At 43.8% G+C, this 14,137-nt stretch overlaps 1 protein-coding gene across 1 annotated transcript in view; it reads left to right on the forward strand.

The window, feature by feature from the left end:
- The first annotated feature begins 4,113 nt into the window (after positions 1-4,113).
- Positions 4,114-14,137, forward strand: part of npy2rl (neuropeptide Y receptor Y2, like) — a 42,104-nt gene continuing 32,080 nt past the window's right edge. Inside the window, exon 1 of the mRNA XM_037758980.1 lies at positions 4,114-4,530. The gene's annotated coding sequence lies outside the window, so the exon portion shown is untranslated. The remainder of the gene's footprint in view (positions 4,531-14,137) is intronic.

Raw genomic sequence — 14,137 nt, forward strand, 5'->3', positions numbered from 1 at the left:
GTATGGATTATTTATATACTATTAATGCAAAGTTTAAAGGTGCTCTATATGATATCCAGAGCATTAATATATCATCAACAACTATTAATAATGTAAAGATATAGAGGAGCAATGTCTACCTGAGCAGAGAATGAAGACTCTCTCTCCCTCTGTGTGAGTTGTAATCAGAGCTTCTCGGTGCTTTCAGTGCATGTTAGCGTGCCGGTTAGAGGTCAATGTCTAACCTTAACCGTAACTATTAGAGGTCAATGTCTAACCTTAACCGTAACTATTAGAGGTCAATGCCTAACCTTAACTATTAGAGGTCAATGACAAACCTTAACTATTAGAGGTCAAAAAAGAAAAGAAAACGTGAAGGAGGCTGTGTTTGACGCTCAGAATTTTTGGGGGGAGGACCCCTCCAGGGGTGTAACTTAAAATAGGGGGCTCATCCGTGACTAAAATCACATGCAGTTTGGGGGCAAGTCATGGTCAAGTCAGCACACTGACACACTGACAGCTGTTGTTGCCTGTTGGGCTGCAGTTTGCCATGTTATGATTTCAGCCTTAGGTATTTATAGTTTCATATGATGCCAGTGGTCGGAGGCACCATGTTTTCTGGTTGTCCGTCCCGTCCGTCTGTCTTTCCCATTCTCTTGATATCTCAAGAACTCTTTGAAAGAATTTCTTCGAATTTGGCACAGACGTCCACTTGAACTCAAAGATGTACATTTTTGGCCATAACTGAAGGATTCATAATTATGACAATTTCACAGGATAAAATGATGAAGTGATCACATTTTGGACGGACATGGATGTAAACTGCAACTTGACTGGTTGGTTGAGGCGTACAACCACTAGGTGGTAATTTATTTCTAGAGAAGCTAGATGGATATTCAAAATATTCAACGTCTATCCCCTACATGATCTTACATTAGCTGCTTTTAAAAAATAACATGTCAATCAGTATTGATGTTATTAGTTGGCATATCTCACCTCTAACATGAGCTACAACATGTAAGAACGGCGGTATGGTCCTTTAAAGTCCAGTTATTTAAACTGGGACGACAGCGATGAGCACAAAACAAGTAGTTTAACCTCCACGTGCACCTCGTTGAGTTTGTCTTCGGCTGACAGCGGGCTGCCGGGAAGCTCCAAGTGTGAATGTGATGAAGTACAAGAGAAACAGCGTGAGAGCTCCACAGAATCACAGGAGGAACGTTGTGTTTCCTGTGCAGCTCTCAGCTGAAGTGATTAAACATGACTGACAGCCTGTTAGTTAACTTGATACTGTGAGGACAATAACGTTGTTCAACTGCTGTATCTTTATCTGCTGCTGTCTGTGTGTCTTCATGCATGACTGGCTCTTATTTTACTGCACGGAACAATTTAACCAGTCAGGCTGAAAAATGAGGCGTATTAACTGGAGTGTGCTGTACTGCTGCCGAGGTACGTAAAGAACTGGGGCGTGAATGACAACATCATGTTATTGTTATTATGATCGTGCTGTTGCGATCCCTCACCATAAAAAAACGCCCTTGTGGACACGCATCATAAGACGGCAAACTTTATTACCCCTTTCAACCTTAACAAAAGGCAGCGCAGGCCAGATCCACTCCCTCTGTTCTTACCTTTCACAATGAAAGCCCTAGACCAGGGATGAGCAACCTGCGTCTCTTTAGCTCCTCTCCAGTGGCTCCCTGTGGATTTATAAAAATGAATAACAGTTTTTTGTTTACATTTTCATTTTTATTTATCATTGTTGTAGGTCTATGTTACGACGGTACGACGGAGTATTAGGGCCACACTGAGGAAAAAAAATACATCTGAGGTTTCAAGAATAAAGTCATAATATTATGAAAATAAAAGTCATAGGTTTACGAGAAAAAAAGTTGTAATATAATGAAAATAAGAAAAAAGTCGTAATATTAGTAGAATAAAGTCATAAGTTTACGAGAAAAAGTTGGTAAGTTCTCTGCCAAAGCTTGTTGTTGTTGTTGTTGTTGTTGTTGATGGTGTCAGGCAATCGAATCTGGAGAATCTTTCTCAAACCCGTGTTGATGAATGTCTGCTCTTTGTTGCTAGTCATCTCAGTTGTTCAGTCAAAGTGAGAACTCGCACCACTGGTTGACGTTTCACGCTCAGTTGTTCAACTTTCATCTGGAACAGACCAAAAACCACTCGGTGTATGTGGGCCTTGATTCTAGTGGGAGATTAGTCTGACAGTGTAGACACTGAGAAGTCCTAAAATGACCTTCAGGATGACCTTTACTCTTTCACCTCACCAGTAGTAAAGATCTTTAGTGGGGCGTTTTCATGCGTGTTTCCTGCTGTACACGTTTCATCTCCTCTATGCAGCAGCCATCCACGACGTTGTCGTGGCGTTGGACAGTAAATTGCTCTGTGATTGTTGCAGACACACACACACCTCCCTCTCCTGCCTCACAGCCACTGAGAAAATAACTGTCATCATGAAACCAGTCGGAGCCCGCTGAGGGAGCAAACATCACATTGATCTGGTTTACATGCAGGTGTATTGATTTCACCCAACAAGTGCGTTTCTCCATTTTCAATCTGGCACACCTGGCTGGAGAATTAGCACCGCCTACTGTTGATCTGAATGAAACCGCTCCTAGTAACTGGAGTGGACGGAAACACACACACGCACGCACGCACGCACGCACGCACACACACACACACACACACACACACACACACACACACACACACATACACACACACACACACACATATATCCTCCTGAGACCCAGCCCACTGACATGTGTCCTCTGTAGTGGACATTTTGTCCTCCTGCATATCCTCTTACTCTTTTGACCTCCTCTATCAGCCCCTGGTGTGTTGTGAAGAGGACATCCTGGGCTCTCCAGTGATATGGCATGTTTTAGTTTTTTTAAATCAATTTGAATGTATTCTTGGTTTAATATCACTCTACAGCCGTAATCTATCTAATCTAAGATATATACATATATATATGTATATGTACAGTATATTAACATTTTCTCTGGGGTTAAAATTGGCTCGTGTCTCCGGAGGATTCTCGCAGCAGCTTTCCATCCAGAGGAGTTTATGTTAAGACGTGAGGATCTTTTTCACTCCAAACATCTCCCTCATCTGCAGCCCTTATCTTCTCCTCCTCCTCTCCTCCTCTTTTCCTCCTCCTCTCCCTGGTCTCTCCTCTTTCCCTCCCTCCCCCCCTTTTTCCTTCACTTCTCTTCTCTCCTTCCCCCCTTTCCTCGTATTTCCTTCCACCTTGCTTCTATCTTCATCCTCTAACTCTTTTTTTTCCTCTCCTTCTTCTCCCCCTCCTCTCCTTTCATTCCTCCCTCTCTCTTAAACCCACCACCTCTCTCTCTCTCTCTCTCTCTCTCTCTCTCTCTCCTCTCCCTCTCTCTCTCTCTCTCTCTCTCTCTCACACTCTCTCTCTCTATCTCTCTCTCACTCTCTCTCTCTCTCTCTCACTCTCTCTCTCTCTCTCTCCCTCTCTCTCTCTCTCTCTCACTCTCTCTCTCTCTCCTCTCTCTCTCTCCCTCTCTCCCTTCGTCTCTCTCTCTCTCTCTCCTCTCCCTCTCTCTCTCTCTCTCTCTCTCTATAACTCTCTCTCTCTCCCTCTTCCTCTCCCTCTCCCTCTCTCCCTCCCTCTCTCTCTCTCTCTCTCTCTCTCTCTCTCTCTCCCTCTCTCTCTCTCTCTCTCTCCCTCCTTCTCGCTCTCTCCCGCTCCCTCTCTCTCTCTCTCTCTCTCTCTCTCTCTCTCTCTCTCTCTCTCTCTCTCTCTCTCTCTCTCTCTCCCTCTCTCTCTCTCTCTCTCTCCCTCTCTCTCTCTCTCTCTCTCTCTCTCTCTCTCTCTCTCTCTCTCTCTCCCTCTCTCTCTCTCTCTCTCTCTCTCTCTCTCTCTCTCTCTCTCTCTCTCTCTCTCTCCCTCCTTCTCGCTCTCTCCCGCTCCCTCTCTCTCTCTCTCTCTCTCTCTCTCTCTCTCTCTCTCTCTCTCTCTCTCTCTCTCTCTCTCTCTCTCCCTCCACCCCCCTACCTCTCCTCCTCTCCTCCCCTCCTCCTCTCTGGATCCTCTCTCTGGTCTTTTACGCGCGGTGCGTAAAGCGCTTCAGTCTCGTGTCCGTGTCCAGAGCGCACGGACGGAACGGAGAGAGGAGGAGGAGGAGAAGAAGAAGAGAAGAGGAAGAAGAGGAGGAGGAGATTGTTCATGCTGAACTAGAAAAGCATCTTTTCCACTTTTCTCTCTTGGACGGTTTCATGTGTTGTGTGGATGTCAGCGCAGATCTGAAGGATTTGTTTCCTAAAGCAGGAGAGCTGGAGTCCTGCTGAGCTTCAGATAAATCAGAGAGAGGAGAGGAGAGGAGGTTGTGGTGGGTCGGACGCGCGTGGATCCAGAGGATGAGGATGTGGATTTAAAGGCTTCAGACTTCAGGTGAATGTCATGATGAGAGCAGAGACCTCTGAGTGACTCCGGGGTTTGGTGACGGAGAGGAGCCGAGCTGCTGCTGCTGCTGCTGCTGCAACCCGGAGAGACAGAGAGAGGTCAGTGTGTCAGTCAGCCACTCACCCATGCACACGCACGTGCACACGCTCACCACAGGGTGTTTGCACGTGCACGCGTGCGCAAAATACGATACGATACAACTTTATTGTCAGTTTGCACTGAAATGCATTTTGCATCCCCATAGGCAGCTCAGTTTGAGAAGAAAGTACACATCCAATAGACATCCTGTTACCAGAGACAGACAGACAGACAGACATCCTGTTAACACAGACAGACAGACAGACAGGCAGACAAGTAGGACCCATCAGACACATCACAATTATTCATACATAACCCATTACAACATGACCATCTGTCCTCTGGGTTCACATGTCTTTAGCAACAAGATGGACTGATGGACAGAAGCCTGTTCTTTAGCCCGATGCAGGTTAAATGTAGGGACTCTGAATGGCCTCTTGGAGGGCAGAAGTTGATATGAGACTAAAGATGAGACTAAAGAGGAGACTGAAGATGAGACTAAAGAGGAGACTAAAGATGAGACTAAAGAGGAGACTAAAGACGAGACTAAAGAGGAGACTAAAGAGGAGACTGAAGATGAGACTAAAGAGGAGACTGAAGATGAGACTGAAGATGAGACTAAAGAGGAGACTAAAGATGAGACTAAAGAGGAGACTAAAGACGAGACTAAAGAGGAGACTAAAGAGGAGACTGAAGATGAGACTAAAGAGGAGACTAAAGAGGAGACTAAAGAGGAGACTAAAGACGAGACTAAAGAGGAGACTAAAGACGAGACTAAAGAGGAGACTAAAGAGGAGACTGAAGATGAGACTAAAGAGGAGACTAAAGAGGAGACTAAAGATGAGACTAAAGAGGAGACTAAAGACGAGACTAAAGAGGAGACTAAAGACGAGACTAAAGAGGAGACTAAAGAGGAGACTGAAGATGAGACTAAAGAGGAGACTAAAGATGAGACTAAAGATGAGACTAAAGAGGAGACTAAAGATGAGACTAAAGATGAGACTAAAGAGGAGACTAAAGATGAGACTAAAGATGAGACTAAAGAGGAGACTAAAGAGGAGACTAAAGATGAGACTAAAGACGAGACTAAAGAGGAGAGTTTACAGGAGTTCATCCCGAGCGGAAGCTGCAGACACACAAATCCAAAAACAAATGTTAAAGTGGTGAGATCTTTTACAACTGTAGAAATGATAAAAATGATCAATAATCCCTTCAAAATACCACATTGAGACACCGAGACTTTGAGGAACACCAGAGAAAAAGACATGCTGTGATTTCAAAAACTTTCTGCAAGAATTGCATTTTTTTGGTGATTGGATAGCGAGCATCTGTGTTGTGTAAACTGCTCAGAAACCCCCTTATTGTCATCAAAACTAGGAAAGCCATCCATCCTCTGAATGCTCTAGGTCTCTAGTCTGATCCATCCATCCTCTGAATGCTCTAGGTCTCTAGTCTGATCCATCCATCCTCTGAATGCTCTAGGTCTCTAGTCTGATCCATCCATCCTCTGAATGCTGTAGGTCTCTAGTTTGATCCATCCATCCTCTGAATGCTCTAGGTCTCTAGTTTGATCCATCCATCCTCTGAATGCTCTAGGTCTCTAGTTTGATCCATCCATCCTCTGAATGCTCTAGGTCTCTAGTTTGATCCATCCATCCTCTGAATGCTCTAGGTCTCTAGTTTGATCCATCCATCCTCTGAATGCTCTAGGTCTCTAGTTTGATCCATCCATCCTCTGAATGCTCTAGGTCTCTCTAGTTTGATCCATCCATCCTCTGAATGCTCTAGGTCTCTAGTCTGATCCATCCATCCTCTGAATGCTCTAGGTCTCTAGTTTGATCCATCCATCCTCTGAATGCTCTAGGTCTATAGTTTGATCCATCCATCCTCTGAATGCTCTAGGTCTCTCTAGTTTGATCCATCCATCCTCTGAATGCTCTAGGTCTCTAGTCTGATCCATCCATCCTCTGAATGCTCTAGGTCTCTAGTCTGATCCATCCATCCTCTGAATGCTCTAGGTCTCTAGTTTGTGGCTGTAAAGTTTCATGAGGCTGTGATTATCCTAGAGGTCACCACAGGTCATTTTATACAGGGAGGTCAATGAAATGTCTCCTATGAGGACTAACATCATCACACATGAATACAGTTGGGCTCATTGGATCCACCAGAGTCTCAGCTTTACAGTGATACACACTTTATGTAATTAAGAGACTGTTTAGGGATCCCAGTATGCAGAAATATTCAGATACCTGAGCCTGCTAGAGCCTCTGAAAGACAGTAAGGTCGGTCAGCAATCCCAGCAGCAGGTCTCGGGGGGGTGAAGTCACTTTCTACCGCCAAAGTATTGCAATATTTATATATTTGCAGTATTATAAAATTACAGGGTTTTTTTTAACTAGTATGACTGACTATAACTTGAAGCTCATAAACATAGAAATAGAGTTTCTCTAATCTATTTCTATGCTTATGTGTCAACAAAAAGACTCCAGACTGCTAAACTAACCACGTTGGAGATACGTGGTTTCCAGAGGCTGAGAGTGTTTTAATGCTGTTTAATGAGCGAGAAACGACCTGGAGACCTCACATCATGTACACACAAATAAAGCTGCTCTGCTTATCCTGCTCCGTGATAAGGGGAACCGAGAGGACGCTGTTAATATTAAACCATCACTTCCTGCAGACGAAGATGATGATGATGATGATCGGCTCCATCGCTGAGTCACATGTCTTTATGGGCTCCAAGATATAGACCAGACCAGCATGGTGTCATGGCTCCAAGCTATAGACCAGACCATCATGGCGTCATGGCTCCAAGCTATAGACCAGACCAGCATGGCATCATGACTCCAAGCTATAAACCAGACCAGCATGGCGTCATGGCTCCAAGCTATAGACCAGACCAGCAAGGCGTCATGGGGTCCTGGCTTCAAGCTATAGACCAGACCAGCATGGCGTCATAGCTCCAAGCTATAGACCAGACCAGCATGGCGTCATGGCTCCAAGCTATAGACCAGACCAGCATGGCGTCATGGCTCCAAGCTATAGACCAGACCAGCATGGTGTCATGGCTCCAAGCTATAGACCAGACCAGCATGGCGTCATGGCTACAAGCTATAGACCAGACCAGCATGGGGTCATGGCTCCAAGCTATAGACCAGACCAGCATGTGTTGCCAAAGAGTATAGAAGCAAAGAGACGAAACTCTGGTGTTTTTTTTATAACGGCTGCCGCCACTTTGGACTGAAAACACTCATTATATCTATTATATTTTATTGTTCAACACAGACCAATTCGGTAGAATATGACAGTAGAATAAAAATAATGTTGTTTTACTTTTCTACGGCACTTTTTAGGCAGTCTGGTAGTCGCTTTCAGTCCAAAATGGCGGAAGCGTAGCTCTGCTGATGGGCGCTGGTGTTACAATGGAACGAACTTTCACTTCTTTAAATATACGTTCTTTGGCATTGCGTCATCTCCGAGGCCGCGCTCCCTTTTTGGGAGGAAAGAAACTCGGCGTCACAGGAGAGCAAATGATGAAAAGCTATTGTGTAGCAGGTTAGCCGAGGCTTTCACACTGACATCTGAGGCTCAGATACGATACGTGAATATAGTACTGCAGTCATACATTAACGTTCTAGCAGTCGTCTCCCACTACATCTCAGCCTTGGCCTTGACTTTTCGTGAAGTACCTGCGTGTGTCTGATGTATCAGCTGCAGAAACAACGTGCAGAGAAGTACTGTACATCTGAGCTTTTATTGCAGCACCGAGCAGAGTTTGTGTTTGTGTGGCTGTAATGAGGAGTAAAGATCACACGGGAAATTCAATTTCAATTTGGAGCTCTTATCTTTTTAACAAAAACAAATCATATGAGAGGCGCAGCAGTGTTTCTCCCCTCCGAGCTGACAGCTGGTGACCCACTTCTAATAATTTATCACTCTGACTCAGATTTTAATATCTTCACCCGTCCAAATGCTGCACTTTGCTCCTAGAAAATGTAATCTGTGACTCAGAGGCTCGGAGAGATTATTGGGTTGGATGGTTATTATTGCAGTGCAGGGACTCGTCCTTGTCCAGCCCGGTCGCATGGCAGTTTGTCACGAGGTTTATTGTATTTATTGATTCGTGTACATAGACACCGATTTCACATTTTTATTTACGGTGATGGTCGGCACGAAATCAGTTCTTATGTGATCCACGTAATCGTGAACCAGGAAGTATAAAGAAGGAGGAGGTCAGGGTGGATGGGTGGGTCAAAAAACACCAGACTTTCACCAGGAGACCGACGTTCATGTCCCGCGTGAAACCACAAGTCAACGTTATTTGTCTCTATTTATTTGTCACATAACTTCTGTACTTAAGTTACGCCACTTCCAGTGTGATTTTAACCCAAACTGCAATCTTTTCCTAAACCCAACAGAGTAGTTTTGTTGCCTAAACCTAACCAAGTCGATCTTTTCTAAGCCTAACTTAGTAGTTTTGTTGCCTAAACCTAACTAAGTTGATCTTTGCTAAGCATAATTAAGTAGTTTTGTTGCCTAAACCTAACTAAGTCGATCTTTGCTAAGCATAACAAAGTAGTTTTGTTGCCTAGGTCTAGCCAAATTGATCTTTTCTAAGCCTAACTAAGTAATATTGTTGCCTAAACCTAACCAAGCCGATCTTTTCTAAAACCAACTAAGTAGTTTTGTTGCCGAAACCTAACCAAATCGATTTTTTCTAAACCTAACTAAGGAGTTTTGTTGCCTAAACCTAACCAAATCAATCTTTTCTAAGCCTAACTAAGTAATTTTGTTGCCTAAACCTAACCAAGTCGATCTCAGTTTTTCCTCGCCAAAATTTAAATTTTGAAGCATTATTTAACCTCCTTCCTGACAAGCTAGTATGACATGGTTGGTATCAATGGATTCAGCAGGTTTTATAGTTTCATATGATACCAGTATTGTCACTCTAGTGGCGTTAAAACCAATTTGCGTTAACGAGTTATTATTGCGTTAACTTTGACAACCCTAAACAACATATTCACTGGATAATTTATACAAAAGTCTGTTCATAAATCTATTTAAAAATACATATTTTTTTGCTACTTAGTAGCAAAATGTAACTAAATATTCAGCTTCAACCCATATTTGTTGGCGTTTAGCCTTTCAAAAGTTTTTCTAGTTTCGTATGATACCAGTATCTTCACTCTAGCTTTAAAACTCAGCCCGCTACAACCTAAAAATCACAAGTTGCGTTAATGTGTTAAAGAAATGGGTGGCGTTTTAACGAGTTATTATCGGGTCAACTATGAAAGCTCTATAGCAAATATAAAAGTCACTTCAAGGCTGTTTTGAGGTTGATTTATTCTGTAGTCTCTTTGTCTTATTAAAGAAGAAATCTTTGTTATAAACTCTGTTGTGTTTTAAAGATTTTAGATGGTTATAATGGTGCAGTGTTATTAGTCTCATCTGATACACATTTAGAGAAATCACCAAAATGTTTTGTCTTTCTGCTAATAACGCAAAAAGGGGACGAAAGTCAACAATCAGAAGCCAGCAGAGTGTGTGGCTGCCAGTGAGCGGACGGCGTGACGGTGTGATGGCGTGACGGCGTGACGGCGTGATGGCGTAGTGGCGTGATGGCGGGGTCAGGACCGCTGTTGTTTCTCTCAGCAGACGCCTAAAAGCAACACGTGTATCCGTTTACACCCGTTCGTAATCACAAAAGCCTGCAGCTCTCCCGCTGTGCTGAGGCCTCGCCGCCAATCACAGTTTAATGGCCCCCCCGCTGTGTGTTTGTGTGTGTGTGTGTTGTTGGATGGATGCCAGCGCACACACACACACACACTTGCATGCATCTGCATATGCAAACACACAAACACCAGGACTCATGATGGAGCGCCACTAAACCATTGATTATTCTCTCTGTGTTTTATTGTCCTTTTAATGAGAGCTTCATCACGCTTCATCACGCTTCATCACGCTTCATCACGCTTCATCACTGTCAGTCACTCAGAAGGGCAGCGATGACGTCATGTGAGGAAAGGAAGCGAGGAAAGGAAAGAAGAGAAGGAGTTTAAACATTCAAAAGGTCGCCTGAGTTTTTCTTCCTCCTCGTATTTATTTATAGATATTCATGATATTCATTGTTTTGGGCCCCGGCGAGCTTCTGTCATGAGACACCACGACACGTAGCGGGGGACCCGAAGACAAACACACATGAGGAGGAGGAGGAGGAGGAAGAGAGGAAGAGAGGAGGAGGTGAAGGGAGCGATAGGAGGAGACCAGGGAAGGGAGGAGGAGGTGAAGGGAGTGATAAGAGGAGACCAGGGAGGTGAGGAGGGGGTGTAGGGAGCGATAGGAGGAGAAGGAGAGGAGGTGAAGGGAGCGATAGGAGGAGACCGGGGAGGGGAGGAGGAGGTGAAGGGAGAAGGAAAGGATGAAGTAGGAAAGCATAGGAGCAGTTAAGGAAGGAAAGAAGGAAATATAGGAGGGAGAAATGAGAAAGAGAAGAGGAAGTGGATAAGACAGGAGGAGGAAGGAATGGAGGAGATAGGAAATGAGGAAGTGGGAAAAGATCGGAGCAGGTATGGAAGGAAAGGAGGAGTTATAGAAAACAATAGGAAGGAAGGGAGGAAGTAAGGAAGTAAGGGGGAAAGGTGGAAGTTAAAAGAGGGAGGGAAGGAAAGGAAAAGTTAGGAAGGATAGGCACATATAGGTAAGGAAAGGAGAGGGTAAGGGAGGAGGTAGGGAAAAGGAGAATAAAAGGAGAGGAGGAAGTAGGAAAGGACAGCAGCAGGTATGAGGAAGGAAAGAAGCAGGTGATGAAGGAAATGAGGAGGTGGAGACTCGTTCCCTCCTTCAGATCTGTCGGATATCTTTAATGATGTGTCTCCGTCCATCACTCCGTCCCCTCTCTGGTTTACTGCCCTCCAACTGTTGACAACACGTGTCCTCATGTCCCCGTTTCTGGTTTCGGGCCCTCTGGGGACGGTAAAGGTCTCATGGGAGGACACAGAGTCCTGCCGGGTGGTTCCTGATTTATGGTTTATAACGTCGCAGTAGAGAAGATGCTGAGTGAAGCGTTTTAAAGGTCCATATTGTAAAAAGTGAGTCTTTTATATCATAAAGCAGATTTAAATGCGTTATATAAATACTGTGAAAGAATCGAAGCGCTCAATATACGGAGAAATACACACACAGCCCGTATTCAGAAATTGTGCGTTTGAAACAAGCCGTTAGGATTTCTGTCCATTTGTGATGTCACAAATACACAATATTTAGACCATTACACAGATTTAAACGTAAACATTCTAAATGTGTCCCAGTTTCTTTCCTGTTGCAGTGTATGTGAATAACATCAGCTGACAGGAAGTAAACTTGGACCCAAACTGTTGCCAGGCAACACAATTTTGTTGCAATTCCGTTGAAATGCACTAAAACGGAGCGTTTCAGACACAGGGTGAATACAGGTATATTCAGGCTGACAGTATGAGGAAAATAAAGTTCTTTTTTTAACATTACAGCATGTAAACATGTTCTAGTAGAAACACAAAGTACAAGTATGAACCTGAAAATTAACATGATATGGGACCTTTAAACTAATTAACTGTGATAATAACGAGCAGTTTAAAGAGCCTCTATCTCATGAACATAACACTTCCTCTTCATTATGCCCCCCCCCCCCCCCCCCCCCCCCCACCCTGAGCAGGATAAACATGTTGGTGTTTTAGTCTCTCCTTTAGTAAAAGCTACAGCACCTTCTTCTTGTTTTGTGCCATAAAGCAACTCAGTAACGTCCATGCTACAGTTTAACATCGCTAACTGAATGTGTTGTTGATGTTTAAAAGGTGAATGTAGGAACGTAAATTAAACTCAGTTATGTTTGAAGGGAAGCGTATTTTGTAGCGGATTATGTCGTATAACAAATCTATGGAAGGCAGCAGCAGGTGACGGAGTTTAGCCTATCGAGAGACCGTTAATTAACGTTGTGTGGAATAATAACATTACTGAAAGTTAAGTGGTCTTAATGACGATCAATCAATCCACTACGGGAGGCTGGGAGGTGTAGTGGATGGGACTTTTGGTAACAAGTGAGGACCTTTTGGAATAGTGAGCAGATTGGTGAAATGTGAGGACATGTTTGAAAAGTGAAGACATGTTGGGATAATGAGGACATTTTTTGGAAAGTTGGGCCATTTTTGTTAACTTAGGCTATTTCTGCAAAAGTGAGGACATTTTGAGACAGGTGAGAAGCTTTTGAAAATGTAGGACATTTTTGTTAAATTCAGATAATAACGTGGACATTTTGGGATAATGAGGACATTTGTGAAAAGCTTTTGGAAGTTTAGGACATTTTTGTTAAATTAGTATATTTCTGCAAAAGTGTAAACATTTTGGGATGGTGAGGACAAATTTGAACGGTTGAGACGTCTGTGAAAAATTTCCACATTTGTGAAGACATGTTGGGAAGATGAGGACATTTTGTAAAGTTAGATTATTTTCTGAAAATTAGGATATTTTGCGATAGTGAGCAAATTTTTTGGGGGAAAGAGGACATTTCTTTGGGGAAAGCGAGGACATATTTTGGGGTAAAGTGAGGACATTTCTTTGGGGAAAGTGAGGACATTTTGGGGGAAAGTGAGGACATTTCTGGGGGGAAAGTGAGGACATTTTCTGCGGGAAAGTGGGAGCGTTTTTTTAAGGGAAAGTGAGGACTTTCTTTGAGGGAAAGTGAGGACATTCCTTAGGGGAAAGAGGACATTTTTCTGGGGAAAGTGAGGACATTTTTCTGGGGAAAGTGAGGACATTTTTTGAGGGAAAGTGAGGACATTCCTCAGGGGAAAGAGGAAATTTTTTGAGGGAAGGTGAGGACATTTTTTTGGGGAAAGTGAAGACATATTTGGGGATAACGTTAGGACATATCTTGGGGGAAAGTGAGGACATATTTTGGAGGAAAGAGGACATTTTTTGAAATAATTGGGAGTAATTTTAAAAGGTGGGGACATACTTAGAAATGAGGACATATTAGGAACATTAGGACATTTGTGAAAAGCTCAAAGTGTCCTCTTTATTCCCGGTGTTGTATAATCTGTTTTACATAATGTGTGTTTCATATTGATGTACAGTTATTTATATATGCTCATCCGTTACAGGATGTACAGTTCTGCTCTCCGCATGTCGTCTCCTCGCTGTCTCACATAATGTGTTGGTAGGAGTGGAAGCGTGTGACATGATGTGAGGACGTGTTGGTGACATGATGTGAGGACGTGTTGGTAGGAGTGGAAGCGTGTGACATGATGTGAGGACGTGTTGGTGACATGATGTGAGGACGTGTTGGTAGGAGTGGAAGCGTGTGACATGATGTGAGGACGTGTCGGTGACATGATGTGAGGACGTGTTGGTAGGAGTGGAAGCGTGTGACATGATGTGAGGACGTGTTGGTGACATGATGTGAGGACGTGTTGGTAGGAGTGGAAGCGTGTGACATGATGTGAGGACGTGTTGGTGACATGATGTGAGGACGTGTTGGTAGGAGTGGAAGCGTGTGACATGATGTGAGGACGTGTCGGTGACATGATGTGAGGACGTGTTGGTAGGAGTGGAAGCGTGTGACATGATGTGAGGACGTGTCGGTGACATGATGTG

The sequence above is a fragment of the Sebastes umbrosus genome, chromosome 22 (assembly GCF_015220745.1).
Source record: "Sebastes umbrosus isolate fSebUmb1 chromosome 22, fSebUmb1.pri, whole genome shotgun sequence".
Lineage (NCBI taxonomy): Eukaryota > Metazoa > Chordata > Actinopteri > Perciformes > Sebastidae > Sebastes > Sebastes umbrosus.